Source organism: Eubalaena glacialis, chromosome 14 (genome assembly GCF_028564815.1).
Source record: "Eubalaena glacialis isolate mEubGla1 chromosome 14, mEubGla1.1.hap2.+ XY, whole genome shotgun sequence".
Lineage (NCBI taxonomy): Eukaryota > Metazoa > Chordata > Mammalia > Artiodactyla > Balaenidae > Eubalaena > Eubalaena glacialis.
In genome coordinates, this window is record NC_083729.1 from 63,865,547 (window position 1) to 63,884,530 (window position 18,984).

Below are 18,984 nucleotides of genomic sequence, written 5' to 3' on the forward strand. Positions count from 1 at the left end.
CAATTAAAAAAATTAAACATAGAGTTATATATGACCCAGAAATTCCACTTGTAGCTTCTACCCGAGAAAAATGAAAACATGTTTCCACAAAAAACCTATAAATGAATATTTATAGCAGCACTATGCATGATAGCTAAAAAGTGGAAACAGCCCAAATGTCCATCAACTGACAAATGGGTAAACAAAATGCAGTATATTATACATTGGAATTATTGTTTGGCAACAAAAAGGAATGAAGTATTTCTATAACAGGGGTGAACTCTGAAAACATTATGCTAAGTGAAAGGAAGCCAGTCACAAAATATCACATACTGTATGATTCCATTTATATGATATGTCCACAATAGTATTAGCTAATCCATGCACAGCCCAACTGAAAGACATTAATTCATGGGTTCACATACCTCATTTTATTTTATTTTATTTTTTAAAAACCGAACAGTACTCACCCCAGTTATGCCTTTCATTCTATTAGCACTTAGCAAGGGTGTTTCTTTCTTTCTTCCTTTTTAAAAAATATTTATTTATTTATTTGGCTGCATCAGGTCTTAGTTCCAGAGTGTGGCCTCTTCATTGCAGTGCATGGGCTTCTCTCTAGTTGTGGCGCTTGGGCTCAGTAGTTGCGGCACGCAGGCTTAGTTGCCCTGCAGCATGTGGGATCTTAGTTCCCTGACCAGTGATTGAACCCGCGTCCCCTGCATTAGAAGGTGGATTCTTAACCACTGGACCACCAGGGAAGTCCCACATTTAAAAAGTCTCTCATTTAAAAAAGACCCCTCCCTGAATGCACTTTGACCCCTGTTTCTAGCACCTGGCTTCACCTAAGCCAAGCATCACCAAGCTAAGACAAGAAGATGACAACAGTAGCAGACAGCTGACCCAAGAGTCCAGACCAGGCTCGTAAGACCCATCTTACCAGTTCAATAGTACTGTTTACCAAATGTCTGTCTCTCTATCAAAATTAAAGGTTATTGTTGGGCTTCCCTGGTGGTGCAGTGGTTGAGAATCTGCCTGCCAATGCAGGGGACACGGATTCGAGCCCTGGTCTGGGAAGATCCCACATGCCGTGGAGCAACTGGGCCCGTGAGTCACAACTACTGAGCCTGCGTGTCTGGAGCCTGTGCTCCGCAACAAGAGAGGCCATGACAATGAGAGGCCCGCGCACCGCGATGAAGAGTGGCCCCCGCTCGCCGCAACTAGAGAACGCCCTCGTACAGAAACGAAGACCCAACACAGCCAAAAATAAATAAATAAATTTAAAACGCACCTCAAAAAAAAAAAAGTTACTGTTTTATTTCTAGCTATGTTTTTGTCCCAATGTTTAGGATGGAAAGAAAATTGTTTAGTAACACTATCACAAATTGTAGCTACTGGAGGCAATTTAACTGATTGTTGGATTTGTCGTCAAATTCCTTGGTCAATACAAGGCCAATATAAGCCCCTCATAATTCTTGTCACCGACTTTTCAAATGTTCCTATAATCTATAAAATGTTTCCCCATCAGCATATACCTCCATGTTCATTTACTACATTCAATTAGTCTATTCAGTTCTGAAGTTTCTATGATGAGAAAGTGATGTTGCAAAACCAAATGGTTCTTGATTTTTAAAACTGCTTTGCAGGGGGAAACGTATGCTATAATCCAGACAATGTTGTCCTTTTATATCAGATTAGTCCTCTAATATAACCATCTAATTACTCGCATATAAAACCAAATTTCTGCATTGAAGGATCCCCTTTCTAGTTTAAATGACATCTTGGGTGAGTGGTTCAGTTCTGGGGATTCATGACTTCTGACTTTGTTATTGTTGTTGGCTATTTTGATTGTGTTCTATATCATTTATAGAATAATAATCTATTGTGCCTCGATGTATATTCAACTAAAATAATGATGTCTAAATGGCTTGAAACTATTGATCATATCTATAGTTCTATATAAAATAATGAACATGTGCAAAGCACATATAGGATAAAATTGGCATAAGTCCTATTTGACAACCTAGAATTACTATCCTTCCTTGCCAAGCATTCTACTAGACTAACCCCCTAAAAGGAAAGAAAGAACCAGGCTGTTAAGAACCAGCATCGAGGGACATGATGGATCCAGGGCAGGTAAGCAACCACCCTGGCATCAGGGGGACTAAATATTTGATTTGCTTTCTATTGAAAAATTAATTGATCAAAAGGGGGGAAATGACGAAATAAAATTTATATTTTAAGGCAGGAACAAGAAAAAAATAAACATAAAATTCTCTCCGTGTATTTGTTTGGGCCTCCTCCCTCCCAAATGTGCAGGGTACATCTGCATTACACATTAACCAGAGCTCCTCAAAGATGGAAGTGCCTGCTTAACTATAAAGATCAATTTTTTCTTTCTTCTGACACTAGCAATGTAACTTCTTAAAAGAATAGTGTTCTTTCCCAGCTCTGTAGGGGGTCATGTGACTTGCTGCTCACTTTGTATGTGCTTACCTGGACCATGTATCCTTGGTGAACTTTACGTAAAGTATCAGTATCTCATTTTGATGTATGATCCTGTCTCAAAAATGTATATGACTATGCCTTCGACTTCTAACAGGTGGAACAGTTCTCAGAGCTTTCTGAGAATCTGCTTCCCAGGTTATAATCCTCACTTTGGCTTGAATAAAATTCCCTTTTATCTTCTTAACTTGGTAGTTAATTGAATTTTCATCAACAATAGGCAAATCCATAGAGACAGAAAGTAGATTAATGTTTGTCAGAGGCTAGGGACAGGGGAAAATGGGAAGTAACTGCTAATGAGTATTGGGTTTTGGGGTGATAAAAATGCTCTAAAATTAGATAGTAGTGATGATTGCAAAATTCTGTGAAAATACTAAAATTGACTGGATTTGTGCACTTTGAAAAAATGAATATTATGGCCTGTGAATTATATCTCCATAAAACTGTTATTTAAAACCTGCTCACATTCACTGAAATGTATCTAGAATGATATTCACCAAATGTGTGCAATTTTAGGTGATTTGTTTTTATATATTACTTATATTTAAAAATGAGGAACACCATTACATTTTTATAAAAATAAGTCGGGACTTCCCTGGTGGTCCAGTGGTTAAGACTCCACTCTTCCACTACAGGGGGTGCAGGTTCAAGCCCTGGTCAGGGAACTAAGATTCTGCATGCTGCACAGCCCCCCACCCCCCAAAAATAATAATAAGTCATTGCTTTCAAAGAAGTAATGGGGCAAGTCAATCCAGACTATAGAGGTCTCAGAACTAAAGGAAGGGGAATGATTGTTCCGTGGTAAGAGGGGTAGATTTTGGAGAGAAAAACTTTTGTTCCAGTGGTTGTTATCTGCTGTGCCTATGCCTGCTGAAGAAATGCAAACTTCATTAGCATGATTACAATTAGTAACATAAGTTTATTTTTATGTTCTCTTAAGCTGAGTAATTTTCAAATAAAAAACTCCTCATGATGCAGTTCTACCAAACTCAAAGAGGATCTGTTGGGACAGATAATTTGCTGACAGAAAAGCAATTTTCAAAGAGCAAGAACAGAAATATCTCCTTTCCATGGTGTGCCACTGATTTAATCATGAAAAGTGTGCTGGCAAACATTATCTCAGCAGGTGAATCCATGATTAGACCTCTAATTTTCCTCCTGGCTTTCTTCTCAATTGTCCAAGGGATCCAATGAAGGGTATCTATAAAACCATGATAATGGTTCTAAATATTTTCAGTGCCAGCACTACTACAGAGCTGATGTGCGGGAAGTGGAAAGTTTCATGGTGCTATTGGAGAAAAGCAACTACATGACCATAAGGCTTGTGTCCGAATTCCTCCCTCTCTGACAGGTTTGCTGATCTCCCATAAACACTTTCTCTGAAGATGCTTTCCTTAGGAGCACCCATCCCAGGTAAAGTTTGCCTTTGTCACCAGAGAATCCAGAACATGATGAAGATAATCCGTAAAACAAAAGTTTGGGAGGGACTTCCCTGGTGGCGCAGTGGTTGAGAATCTGCCTGCCAATGCAGGGGACACGGGTTCAAGCCCTGGTCTGGGAAGATCCCACATGCCGTGGAGCGGCTGGGCCCGTGAGCCACAATTACTGAGCCTGCGCGTCTGGAGCCTGTGCTCCGCAACAGGAGGGGCCGCGATAGTGAGAGGACCGTGCACCACGATGAGGAGTGGCCCCCGCTTGCCGCAACTGGAGAAAGCCCTCGCACAGAAACGAAGACCCAACACAGCCATAAATAAATAAATAAATAAATAATTAAAAAACAAAACAAAACAAAAAGTTTGGGAAACTTCCTTTGCTGCAAGTACAGTAAAAGTAATCAATGACAGGTCAAAGGACAAGTATCTAAACATCTGTCACAGGACTTCCCTGGTGGCACAGTTGTTAGCAATCCCCCTGCCAATGCAGGAGACAGGGGTTCGAGACCTGGTCCAGGAAGATCCTACATTCTGTGAAGCAACTAAGCCCATGTGCCACAACTACTGAGTCTGTGCTCTAGAGCTCGCAAACCACAACTACTGAAGCCTGCATGCCTAGAGCCCGTGCTACGCAACAAAAGAAGCCACCACAATGAGAAGCCTACACACCACAACGAAGAGTAGCCCCCACTGGATGCAACTAGAGAAAGCCTGCACGCATCTATGGAGACCCAATACAGCCAAAAACAAACAAACAAACGTACATCTGTCACCATTGTCTTCTGCACATCTCCAATATCTTGATTTCAAGCATCCCTTTCTTTGAATATACCTCTTATCCTTCCAGTGTACTTGCTCTAGTAACCCATTCCAGCAATTCTTAACCACAGTGAGATTGTAATTCAATGATTTTCACTATCCATCAACCCCTTCACAACCTCATTCAGTTCTTATCCAGCCTGGGCATCTAAGACTCAGGGAAGTTGTGAATCTAGATGTTTATTTACTTTTAGTTGATTCCTTACAATTTACCTACTTCCCAGAACAGTTTGAGATAGATTGAAATAGGAAAAACACTTATGACAGAACAGAGTACAGATTAAGAAAGGGAAACAAAATTATTTAAAATGTCAATCAAGAGAGAATTGGTTACATAATTAGAAGAAGAAACACCCATTCTCTCTCACTGTCAGAGAGTAGAGGGAAGATAGGCCTTGGCTAGTAATTTAATTTGGCCGATGGTTAAGAGAAAGGGCAATTCCAAAGACAGTTCTTTGTGTAGCTAACCAATAGTTATTAAAAGGTCTGTAGTTTAATAATGAGTCCAGAACACTAGTGGTTTGAAGGGAGTGAAGAAAGGTTGAAGGAGTAAGATGAATAAGAGGAACCCACAACTTTGCATAATTTCAGGTACTCTCAGGTAGGGGCTGTCTTAAATTTATGTGACACTAAGGAAAAATTTTTTCTTCTGCAATATAAATTTAGACTGTGCCATCTCCAAGAAATCAGTATTTGTTCTTGGGAAGTAAGTGTGATTGTGTGTGTGTGTGTGTGTGTGAGTGTGTGTATGTATTTGATCAGTAGTTACCTGTTGGATATCAGGAAGACAAAAAGGAATAGATACAGCCCACTCCATGTGGTGAACAGACTCTAAGGTGGCTCCCATAATTTCTGCCTCCTGGTGTCCACAATTTTGGTAATCCCCTCCCTTCAGTGCAGGTAGGACCTGTGACTTATTTCTAACCAATATAATGTGGTAAAGATGATGGGAATATCACACTTGCAATTACATAATATAGTGTAATATAATATATAATATAGTGTGAAGTTCCATTTTGCTAGCTGACTCACACACACACACACACACACACACACACACACACACACACACACACTGGCTTTGAAGAAGCCAGCTGCCATGGAATAAGTGGCTATGCTGGAGAAGCCCACATAGCAAGGGACGGTGGGTGGCCTCTTGGAACTGCAACGAAATGAATTCTTCCAACAATCTAAGGGAGCTTGGCAGTGGATCCTTTCCCAGTCAAACCTCTAATGAGACCACAGCCTCAACTGACTCATGGATTGTAGCCTGATGAGGCCTTGAGGCAGAGAACCCAGCTAAGTGTGCCCAGACTTCTGAGCTACAGAAAATGTGTGGTAATAAATGTGTTTTTTAAAAATTAAAGAAAAAATTTATACAATTTTTAAAGGTTAGTTTCCATCTACATATATTACAAAATATTGGCTATATTCCCCATGATGTACAATACATTCTCTTTTAAAAATTTTTATTCATTTGTTTATTTATTTTTTGGCTGCATTGGGTCTTCGTTGCTGTGCACAGGCTTTCTCTAGTTGCGGCGAGCGGGGGGGTACTCTTCATTGCAGTGCACAGACTTCTCATTGCAGTGGCTTCTCTTGTGGCAGAGCACGGGCTCTAGGTGCATGGGCTTCAGTAGTTGTGGCTCGCAGGAGCTAGAGCCCAGGCTCAAGTAGTTGTGGCACATGGGCTTAGTTGCTCTGCGGCATGTGGGATCTTCCTGGACCAGGGCTCGAATCCATGTCCCCTGCACTGGCAGGCAGATTCTTAATCACTGCACCACCAGGGAAGTCCCTACAATACATTCTTGAGCCTATCTTACACCCAATAGTTTGTATCTCCCACTCCACCACCTCTCTATGTTTCCTACCTCTGTCTCCCCACTCGTAATCACTAGTTTGTTCTCTACATCTGTGAGCCTGCTTCTTTTTTGTTATATTCACTAGTTTTTTTTTTTTTTTGGTATTTTTAAGATTCCACATATAAATGATATCATACACTATTTGTCTTTCTCTGTCTGACTTATTTCACTTAGTAGAATGCCCTCCAAGCCCATCCATGTTGCTGCAAATGACAAATTTTCATTATTTTTTTATGGCTGAATAGTGTTCCATTGTATATATATGCCACATCTTCTTCATTGATTCATCTGTTGATGGACACTTAGGTTGTCTACATGTTTTGGCAATTGTAAATAATACTGCTATGAACATTGGGATGCATGTATCTTTTCAAATTAGTGTTTTTGCTTTTTTCGGATATATACCCAGGAGTGGAATTGCTGGGTCATATGGTAGTTCTATTTTTACTTTTTTGAGAAACATCCATATTGTTTTCCAGAGTGTCTGCATCAATTTACATTCCCACCAATAGTGTACAAGGATTCCCTTTGCTCCACATCCTCACGAATATTGGTTATTTGTGTTCTTTTTGAGGATAGCCATTCAGACAGGTGTGAGGTGATATCTCATTGTGGGTCTGATTTGCATTTCCCTGATGATTAGCGATGTCAAGCATCTTTTCATGTGCCTGTTGGACATCTGCATTTCCTCTTTGGAAAAGTACCTATTTAGTTCTTCAGCCCATTTTTTAATTGGGTTGTTTGTTTTTTGGATGTTGAGTTGTATGAGCTGTTTACATATGTTGGATATTAATCTCTTATTCATCCAATCATTTGCAAATATTTTCTCAGTATGTTGTCTTTTAGTTTGTTGATGATTTCCTTTGCTGTGCAAAAGCTTTTAAGTTTAATTAGGTCCCATTTGTTTATTTTTGCTTTTGTTTCCTTTGCTTTAGGAGACAGATCCAAAAAATATTACTGTGATTTATGTCAGAGAGTGTTCTGCCTGTGTTTTCCTCTAGGAGTTTTATAGTATCCAGTCTTACATTTAGATCTTTAATCCATGTAGAGTTTATTTTTGTATATGGTGTTAGAGAATGTTCTAATTTTATTCTTTTACATGTAGTTGTCCAGTTTTCCAGCACTTATTGAGAGACTGTCTTTTCTCCATTTTATATTCTTGCCTCCTTTGTCATAGATTAATTGACCATAAGTGTGTGGGCTTATTTCTGGGCTTTCTATCCTCTTCCATTGATCTATGTGTCTGTTTTTGTGCCAGTACCATACCGTTTTGATTACTGTAGCTTTGTAGTATAGTCTGAAGTTGGGGAACATGATTCCTCCAGCTCTGTTCTTTCTCAAGATTATTTTGGCTATTTGGGGTCTTTTGTGTTTCCATACAAATTTTAAATTTATTTGTTCTAGTTCTGTGAAAAATGTCATTCGTATTTTGATAGGGATTGCACTGAGTCTGTAGATTGTCTTGGGTAGTATGGTCATTTGAACAATATTGATTTTTCCACCCAAGAACATGGTATATCTTTCCATCTGTTTGTATTGTCATCAGTTTCTTTCATCAGTGTCTTATAGTTTTCAGAGTATAGGTCTTTTGCCTCCTTATGTAGGTTTATTCCTAGGTATTTTATTCTTTTTGATGTGATGATTAATGGGATTGTTCTCTTAACTTCTCCTTTTGATATTTCATTGTTAGTGTATAGAAATGCAACAGATTTCTATATATTAATTTTGTATCCTGCAAATTTACCAAATTCATTGATAAGCTCTAATAGTTTTCTGGTAGTGTCTTTAGGATTTTCTATGTATAGTATCATGTCATCTGCAAGCAGTGACAGTTTTACTTCTTCCTTTTCAATTTAGATTCCTTTTATTTCTTTTTCTTCTCTCGTTGCTGTGACTGGGACTTCCAAAACTGTATTAAATAAAAGTGGCAAGACTGGGCATCCTTGTCTTGTTCCTGATCTTAGATGAAATGCTTTCAGCCTTTCACTGTTGAGTATGATGTTAGCTGTGAGTTTGTCATATATGACCTTTATTATGGTGAGCTATGTTTCCTCTATGCCTGTTTTCTGGAGAGTTTTTATCATAAATGTGTATTGTTTTAAGCCAGTAAGTTTGTGGTAATATGTTACGTAGCAATAGAAAACTAATACACTGGGGATGGTGGTGCATTTTTGGAAACAGAAAGCACTGGGGAGAAAGAGATTGGAGACATAGTCATGTCTTAAAAGTTATGTTTCAGCCATGTTAAATTTAAGTTTCCTATTAGATATCAGAGTGAAATGTTAAGCAGGCAATTAGACATATAAGCCTGGAACTTAAAGAAGAGCCAGAATCATAATATAATTTGGGGAGTCATCAGAAGATGACATTAAAGTCATGAAACTGGGTGAGCTCTCTACAGAGAAAGTGAAGAGAAAAACGAGAAGAGGGTCCAGATTGATCACTAAAATATACCAACATTTAGCTGTTGGACAGAGGAGGATGAGGAGAAATCAAGGGAGAGAGAAAAAGTAGAGAAGTTAAAGAGAAACTAGGAGAGTGTGGAATCCTGATACCAAGAAGGAAGGAATGATTATACGTGTTGAGTGTTGCTAAGAGGTTGAATAAAAGATGAGAATAGAGAAGTGGCCATTGCATTTGGCTGCATGGAGGTCACTGGTGACCTTGATAAAATCAGTTTTAGTGGAATGTAGGAATGAAATAAGAGGGATGAGGAGGGAATAGAAGGTGAAGGGCCAGGAAGTGTGAGCATAGGCAAATTGCTAAGTTTTGTTGTAAAGAGAGACAGAGATATGGGACAATATTTGGAGGAAGATGTATGGATAAAGGTGGGTTTTCCAATGATGGGTGATCCTAGGACATGCTTATAATCAATGGGAATAATACAATAGAGAGGGAGAAATTAATGATGGAAGAGAACAAGGGAATGGTTGCAGGTACAAGATCTTAAGGCAAAAGGCAATGGGATTCAAAGCATTAATGGAAGGACTGAACTTAGGTAGGGTTGGGAATCCATCCGCTGTGAGAGGAAGAAAGACAGTGCATGGATATAGATAGAGGCAGCGGATCCGGTGGCGGAAAGGTGAGACTGTTCCTATCTGGCTGTCACTGTGATTAGTGACATTTGACATGAGGGCTTCAGCTGAGAAAGGGGGTGGAAAGGGTGTTGGAGGTTTGAGGAGAGATAGGAGAAGCTTTAAAACAGACTTCTCTTGCACATTCATCTCAGTAGAGAAATGTAGGACTGCCAAGCAGTATGGATTTGCGATCCCACTTTAAATTTTCAATCATGACTTTAGAGTGAAACCATTTTAAATTGGAGGATATTATGCTAAGTGAAATAAGTCAGACAGAGAAAGACAAATACTGTATGATATCACATATGTGGAATCTAAAAAATAAAACAAAGTAGAGAATATAGCTACAACAAGAAAAGAAACAGATTCTCAGATATAGAGAACAAACTAGTGGTTACTGGTGGGGAGAAAGGAGTGGGGAGGGGCAAGATGGGGTAAGGGCTTAAGAGGTACAAACTACTATGTATAAAATAAATAAGCTACAAGGATATATAGTACAACACAAGGAATATGGCCAATATTTTATAACTATAAATGGAACATAACCTTTAATAATTGTTACTTTGTTGTACACTTGAAACATATAATATTGTACATCAACCGTACCTCAATTAAAAATAATTAAAAAAAATAAAGTGAAACCAGTCCAGATAGTAATACAGGAAATACTGGTGAGAAACAGTATTGTTCAACTCTTCAGGTACGTAAATAGGCAGATTGTTGAGCTTGACCAGGCCAGTGCGTTGGAAGAAGTGAGGGTCAAGGAATTAAGATTGTTTGCAAATAAGTGTGTGTAGTGAAAGACCATTAGGAAGGGTCTGGGTACAGAGGATACTAAGAGAGGGGAAGGGAGAATGAGAAAAGGCAGAGTCACTGGAATGGAGAATTGCCTAGTGTGGGGTACTAGAATTAGCAGACTGGAATTTTGGGTGGTGGTCAGAGAGATGCTTGAAACTGAAATTTTTGGAGGCAGCATATTGATTGATAATGATAGCTATTTGGATACTTGTCCTTTGCTTTTATCAACCATCTGAACCCTTGAAATCCTACTTTCATGATTCACACAGACCACAGTCTCTAATTATTTAACCTCACTCTTTCTCTTATTCCTAAAATAGTGAAATCACATCATTCATGTTTTAAACTAATTTAAATTTGGTTCTACAGCCTGGGGAAAAAATGAGAAAAAGAAAGAAAGAACAATTTAAATAGCACAGTTGTGGGACTTCACTGGTGGTCCAGTGGGTAAGACTCTGAGCTCCCAATGCAGGGGGCCGGGGTTCGATTCCTGGTCGGGGAACTAGATCCCGCATGCATGCTGCAACTAAAACATGCCGCGACGAAGATCCCACGTGCCACAATTAAGACTGGTGCAGCCAAAATAAATAATTTTTTAAAATAAATAAATAAATAGCATAGTTGTTTCATGGCCTTTTCTTTCAATGAGTGTGTGTTGAAGAGTGAGGATGAGGTGAGAGCCATGACTGCTGTTTTGTAGGTTAACCTCAGTTTCCTTGTACCTCTTATTGTGGGAGCATCTCGTTGCCTTCACTGTGATTCTAGGGGTTAAAGAAACACTCCTTATTTTTGTCAGTATGGCCTCTGAACACATGCCAACTACTCACATGCTGCTCAACCAAAGACAGAGTTCTAGGCCAGTGCTGACTTACTGAAAAACAGCATGTCAGGTTGTCAGTGCAAACTATATTTTAAGGCTAATTTAAGGAATTTCCAAGGGGAAGTTTGACCTCATGAAATTTATGCCCCAAGTGCTGCCTTGAGAATCTGGTCCCTTCTGTGATGCGACTCCCTATATTCCCATTTTGGCCACAATCTGACAGTAGGTCCCTTGTCCACTCCATTTTTTCCCAGTGAAATCAGCATCCTCATGCCATCACTTGTTTCCTATTGAATCTACACCCTTTTATCCTTTCTATTTCCCTAGATCTTTTTGACCTTTGACACGCCAGTGTACTTGACCTACAGAAGCCCAAACCTCAGTTAATCCAAGCATTCAATTGCTCAGTATATTGCTGCTGAAGAAATTTACACAGGAGTGCTTTCCAATCAAAGTCTCCAATTTCATCTGGGTCTTTATACCTGCTCATCAATCCCTCTCTGTATTAGAAGTTATGCCCCTTTTCATCTCTCCAGCACTTAATTCAACCTCTTTGCTCTTTCCTCAACTCTCTTTCCCCATTATCTTCTTCTCAGTTAAGGACTTGCCTATTCCATTGGGAAAATTGAGGCCATTAGGCAAGAACTCTCTCAACTTCTTTCCCAATCATCACCTACAAATTAAAGCCTCTCTTGACCTGTCCCTGTCTCCTTCCCTCTTGCCTCAGGGAAAGTGGTTTCTCCCTCCACCAGGCTTGGAATCTCTCTCACTTCTCAGGAATTTGTTCACTGACCTACAACTCTCTCCCCCGTATCTTCAACCTCTTCTTCACTCACGGTGCTTTTCCTTAAACACTTGCTCAAGTCAAATCCTCCCTAACCTACTATCCTATAACTCTTCATCATTTCACAGCCAGGATATTTGAAAGAGTCATCTACAAGTACTGTTGTTAATTATTTCACTCAAAACCACCGCAGCCATGCTTCTGTCCCCACCACTCCAGTGAAACTCTGTTCCCTGAGGTTACTGATGACTTCCTGAATGCCAAACCCAACGGACCATTGCCTTTCCTTATCTTATGTAACTTCTCACTTTATTCCTCTTTGAAATTCTCTTGTTACTTGGTTTCTGTGATACCACACTGTCCTGGTTTTCCTCTACCCTGTCTGAACCAGCTTAGCACCCCTAAAATCTCCCTCCTCACTCTGGCCATGAAGGAAAGGGCTGCCATTACAATCTAAAAATCTATACAGCTATGATCTATTGTACCAGTCCTTAGGCCAGTGGTTCTCAAAGTGTGGTCCTAGACCAGCTGCCTCAGCATCACCTGGGAACTTGTTAAAAATGTAAATTATTGGGCCCTGCCCCAGATTTACTGAATCAGAAACTGTGCAGATGGATTCCAGCAAACTGTGTTTTAACAAGCCCTCCAGGTGCTTCTGAAACAAGCTCAAGTTTGAGAATCACTGCCTTAGGCCTCTGACTCCCAGCTTTCCACCCCAATTAAAATGTCTTCATTTATGTGGTTACATCTCTGGGGGTACTTCCAACTAATAGCTGGGAAAGCAACGATTGGAAGATGACCTTAGCCATTTTGGCTTTGCCATGATGCCTGTATGTTTGGGCAGAACTTTGAAAATTTTTTGGCACTTAATAGTCAGCATCTTGAGTGTCCATAGTGAAAAGGAGCAAGAATTTATAGGGAAGGGAAAATCACAGTAGGAAAGGCAAATATATAAAGGGATTGACGATCACTTAAATAAGGCAGTACATAGATTAAAAAACAATTAAAATTTTTTGTAAAAGTGATTGTAACTACAATTAACAGCAAAAGGATAAGCATGAAGATGTAAAATAGGACCTCAAAATCACAAAATGTGGGGGAGGGGAATATAAAACTATAGATCTTTTAGAATGTGTTTGAACTTGTATGACTCTCGGTTTGAATGTCCACAGAACTCTGGATAATACCCTGATGCATTCCCAAAACTGACATCTCAGTAGTCATGTATTCTATGCAGTCCTCGCTGTCTGCTAAGTGCTTCCCCTGGAAAAATCTGGGGAAGTGGGGGCCTGGTAGTTCAAGGTAGAGTTTCCAGGGTCTTGTTCTATCCAGCCAAGAGGTGGGCACACTTACCAAACAGAGGCCTTTGATGTGGAGTGGGGCCTCTGCTGTCAGACAACCAGAGTCTCGTGAGATTGCCAGATTCTCCTGATAATTCGTTCCTGACATTTTCACCCTCATTGTTCCAATATCAGACTTCCATAGGAAGGAACGCTTGGGTGATGAAGATTTGTACAGCCAAGGTGCTTATTACACAAGTCTCTCTCCTGGACACTTTTATGGGTCTGTCCTCCTCCATGGCTCTTCCCTGCTTTTGAATCCTGGCTTTGCCCTTTACTAACCAGGTGACCTTGGCCAAGTTGTTTAACCTGTTTGAGCTTTAGTTTCTTCATCTGTAAGATAGATATAAAGACACTACCTTTTAGGGTTGTGAGGATTAATTAATGTTAAGCTTTTAGCACTGTGTCTGACAATAATAGGCATTTCATATATGGGGTTTAGTATGAGTATTATTACTTTTTTTTTAATAAGCCACCTACCATGGTTTATGTCTGGAGATTTTGTGGCTGTGTCTCTTGTAGACAGAAAAAAAATCCAAACACTGAGAAAATATACAGAGAAACAGAATGACTTTAAATCCAAGTTCCAGCAGGACACTGGGAACAGAATATTAGGTTCAAAGAGATCAAATGAGAGAAACAAGATCACACAACAGGAAAGCTCTAACTGAAGCCATTTCAGATTTTTAGTTTAATGATTTGTATAGTGGGTTAATTTTGCTTTCTGCCTGATTCAGATACCATGGGGAGAATAAAAGACTACTTTGATAGAATCAGGGGATATATAAAAGAGTATTTAGTGGATTGCCAACAAAGTTCTGAATAGATTTTCCCTCTCTTTCTTTTTTTTTCAACATTTAACAAAATATAAGTAGAACATGTTTATGATAGAAAAATCAAATAATTCAGAAAGGCAAAAAAAGAAAGAAACCTGTAATCACCAGTTAATGTTTTGGAGTGAATCCTTCCACTTAATTTATGAACACACACACACACACACACAAACCAGAAACACATGCCACATATATATATTTTTAAAAAATATTTATTTATTTATTTGGTTGCACTGGATCTTAGTTGCAGGAGGCGGCCTCCTTAGTTGTGGCATGCGAACTCTTAGTAGCAGCATGCATGTGGGATCTAGTTCCCTGGCCAGGGATCGAACCTGGGCCCCCTGCATTGGGAGCGCAGAGTCTTAACCACTGCACCACCAGGGAATTCCCACCACATATATTTTTAAAAAACAAATGGACTTGCACTGCATATACTATTTTGTAATCTGCTTTTTCCACTTAGTAAAATGTTATGAAAGTTTTCCATAGGCGTTATTTTAAATGACAACGAAGTATTTAATTACGTGGATGTACCTCAATTTATTTAACTAATACCATAACTGATGAATCCAATGACATTATAGATAATGCAATGAGGAACATTGTTGTATATACATATTTTTCATTAATAAAATGATAATTGAGGTATAACATACATACAAAAATGCAGGAATTATATGTGCGTAGCTTGATAAACCATCGAAAAATAAATATACCCAGGAAACTCCTCCCAGCTCAAGAAATAGAAATATACCAGCATCCCAGAAGTCCCCCATTGTGTCCCTCCTAATCACTACCCTGTTCCCATTCCTCAATCTTAACCATTATTTTGATTTCAAGTACCATAGATTATTATTGCCTGCTTTTGCATTTTATATACATGGAATCCTACAATATATATTATTTTGTGTATGGCTTCTTTCACTCGATGTTATGAGATTGATTTAGCATTGGTTTGTTCATATTCATTGCTCTATACTATTCCATTGCATGAGTATACCTTTATTTATGTATTTATTTGTTTGTTTGTTTGTTTTTAGCCCCTCCCTGTGGCTTGTGGGATCTTCATTCCCTGACCAGGGATCGAACCCGGGCCCTCAGCAGTGAAAGCACAGAGTTGTAACCACTGCACCGCCAGGGAATTCCCTATCATAATTTATTGATTGATATTATTGTTAATGGACACTTGGGTTGTTTCCATTCTTGTCTATTAAGGAAAATATTGTTCATAAATGTTCTTCTACATGTCTTTTGGAACACAAATGTATATATTTCTGGAGTATAGGAGTAGGAGTAGAATTGCTGAATCATAGTATATTTTCAACTTCAATTTATTTTCACTTCCAAAGAGATTGTATCAATTTATATGTGTGAGAGAGCTCATTGCTCCATATTCTCTCCAACACTATATTGTCAGTTATTTTAATTTTAACCATGCTGGTAGGTAATATCTCATTGTTGTAATATTTTGCATGAGGTTGTGCCCTTTTTAATATGTTTATTGACTATTTGGATATTCTCTTTTGTGAAATGTCCATTCAAGTCTTTTGATGATTTTTCCATTTGGTTGCTAACTTTTTCATTCTAAGAGTTCTTTCTGCAGTCTGGAAAAGAGCCATTTGTCAGTTATATGTGTGCTATGGCCTGAATGTTTTTGTCCCCCCCAAATTCACGTGTTAAAGTCCTAGCCCACAATGTGATGGTATTAGGAGGGAGGGCATCTGGGATGTGATTAGGTCATGAGGGTAGAGCTGTCATGAGTGGGATTAGTACCCTATAAAAGAGACCCCAGAGAGATCTCTCACCCTTCTTCCATGTGAGGACACAGAAAGGAGATGACTCTACATGAACCATACAGCAGACCATCACCAGACAATGAATCTGCAGGTGGCTTGATCTTAGACTTCCCACTCTCCAGACTGAGAAATAAATGTTTATTGTTTGTCACCAGTCTGTGGTATTTTTGTTATAGCAGCTTGAACTAAGACAATGTGTTACAAATATCTTTGTTAGTATGTGGCTTATACTCTTTTTTTTTTTTAACATCTTTATTGGAGTATAATTGTTTTACAGTGTTGTGTTAGTTTCTGCTGTATAATAAAGTGAATCAGCTATATGCATACGTATATCCCCATATCCCCTCCCTCTTGCATTTCCCTCCCACCCTCCTTATCCCACCCCTCTAGGTGGTCGCAAAGCACCGAGCTGATCTCGCTGTGCCATGCAGCTGCTTCCCACTAGCTATCTGTTTTACATTTGGTAGTGTATATATGTCAGTGCTACTCTCTCACTTCGTCCCAGCTTACCCTTCCCCCACCCCATGTCCTCAAGTCCATTCTCTATGTCTGTGTCTTTATTGCTGTCCTGCCCCTAGGTTCATCAGAACCATTTCTTTTTTTTTAGATTCCATATATATATGTGTTAGCATATGGTATTTGTTTTTCTCTTTCTGACTTACTTCACTCTGTATGACAGACTCTAGGTCCATCCACCTCACTACAAGTAACTCAATTTCGTTTCTTTTTGTGGCTGAGTAATATTCCATTGTATATATGTGCCACATCTTCTTTATCCATTCACCTGTCGATGGACACTTAGGTTGCTTCCATGTCCTGGCTGTTGTAAATAGAGCTGCAATGAACATTGTGGTACATGACTCTTTTTGAATTATGGTTTTCTCAGGGTATATGCCCAGTAGTGGGATTGCTGGGTTGTATGGTAGTTCTATTTTTAGTTTTCTAAGGAACCTCCATACTGTTCTCCATAGTGGCTGTATCAATTTACATTCCCACCAACAGTGCAAGAGGGTTCCCTTTTCTCCACACCCTCTCCAGCATTTATTGTTTGTAGATTTTTTTTTTTTTTTTTTTGCTAAAACATGAGTCTTGCTTAACTGTTTTTTTTTTTTTTACATCTTTATTGGAGTATAATTGCTTTACAATGGTGTGTTAGTTTCTGCTTTATAACAAAGTGAATCAGTTATACATATACATATGTTCCCATATCTCTTCCCTCTTGCATCTCCCTCCCTCCCACCCTCCCTATCCCACCCCTCTAGGTGGTCACAAAGCACCGAGCTGATCTCCCTATGCTATGCGGCTGCTTCCCACTAGCTATCTATTTTACATTTGGTAGTGTATATATGTCCATGCCACTCTCTCACGCTGTCACATCTTACCCCTCCCCCTCCCCATATCCTCAAGTCCATTCTCTAGTAGGTCTGTGTCTTTATTCCTGTCTTGCCACTAGGTTCTTCATGACCTTTTTTTTTTTTTCCTTAGATTCCATATATATGTGTTAGCATACTGTATTTGTTTTTCTCTTTCTGACTTACTTCACTCTGTATGACAGACTCTAACTCCATCCACCTCACTACAAATACCTCCATTTCGTTTCTTTTTATGGCTGAGTAATATTCCATTGTATATATGTGCCACATCTTCTTTATTCATTCATCCGATGATGAACACTTAGGTTGCTTCCATGTCCTGGCTGTTGTAAATAGAGCTGCAATGAACATTGTGGTACATGACTCTTTTTGAATTATGGTTTTCTCAGGGTATATGCCCAGTAGTGGGATCGCTGGGCTGTATGGTAGTTCTATTTTTAGTTTTTTAAGGAACCTCCATACTGTTCTCCATAGTGGCTGTATCAATTTACATTCCACCAACAGTGCAGGAGTGTTCCCTTTTCTCCACACCCTCTCCAGCATTTATTGTTTGTAGATTTTTTGATGATGGCCATTCTGACTGGTGTGAGGTGATACCTCATTGTAGTTTTGATTTGCATTTCTCTAATGATTAATGATGTTGAGCATTCTTTCATGTGTTTGTTGGCAATCTGTATATGTTCTTTGGAGAAATGTCTATTTAGGTCTTCTGCCCATTTTTGGATTGGGTTGTTTGTTTTTTTGATATTGAGCTGCATGAGCTGCTTGTAAATTTTGGAAATTAATCCTTTGTCAGTTGCTTCATTTGCAAATATTTTCTCCCATTCTGAGGGTTGTCTTTTTGTCTCGTTTATGGTTTCCTTTGCTGTGCAAAAGCTTTTTAGTTTCATTAGGTCCCACTTGTTTATTTTTGTTTTTATTTCCATTTGTCTAGGAGGTGGGTCAAAAAGGATCTTGCTGTGATTTATATGGTAGAGTGTTCTGCCCATGTTTTCCTCTAAGAGTTTTATAGTGTCTGGCCTTACATTTAGGTCTTTAATCCATTTTGAGTTTATTTTTGTATATGGTGTTAGGGAGTGTTCTAATATCATTCTTTTACATGTAGCTGTCCAGTTTTCCCAGCACCACTTATTGAAGAGGCTGTCTTTTCTCCATTGTATATTCTTGCCTCCTTTATCAAAGATAAGGTGACCATATGTGTGTGGGTTTATCTCTGGGCTTTCTATCCTGTTCCATTGATCTATATTTCTGTTTTTGTGCCAGTACCATACTGTCTTGATTACTGTAGCTTTGTAGTATAGTCTGAAGTCCAGGAGACTGATTCCTGCAGCTCCATTTTTCTTTCTCAAGATTGCTTTGGCTATTCGGGGTCTTATGTGTTTCCATACGAATTGTGAAATTTTTTGTTCTAGTTCTGTGAAAAATGCCATTGGTAGTTTGATAGGGATTGCATTGAATCTGAAGATTGCTTTGGGTAGTATAATCATTTTCACAATGTTGATTCTTCCAATCCAAGAACATAGTATATCTCTCCATCTGTTTGTATCATCTTTAATTTCTTTCTTCAG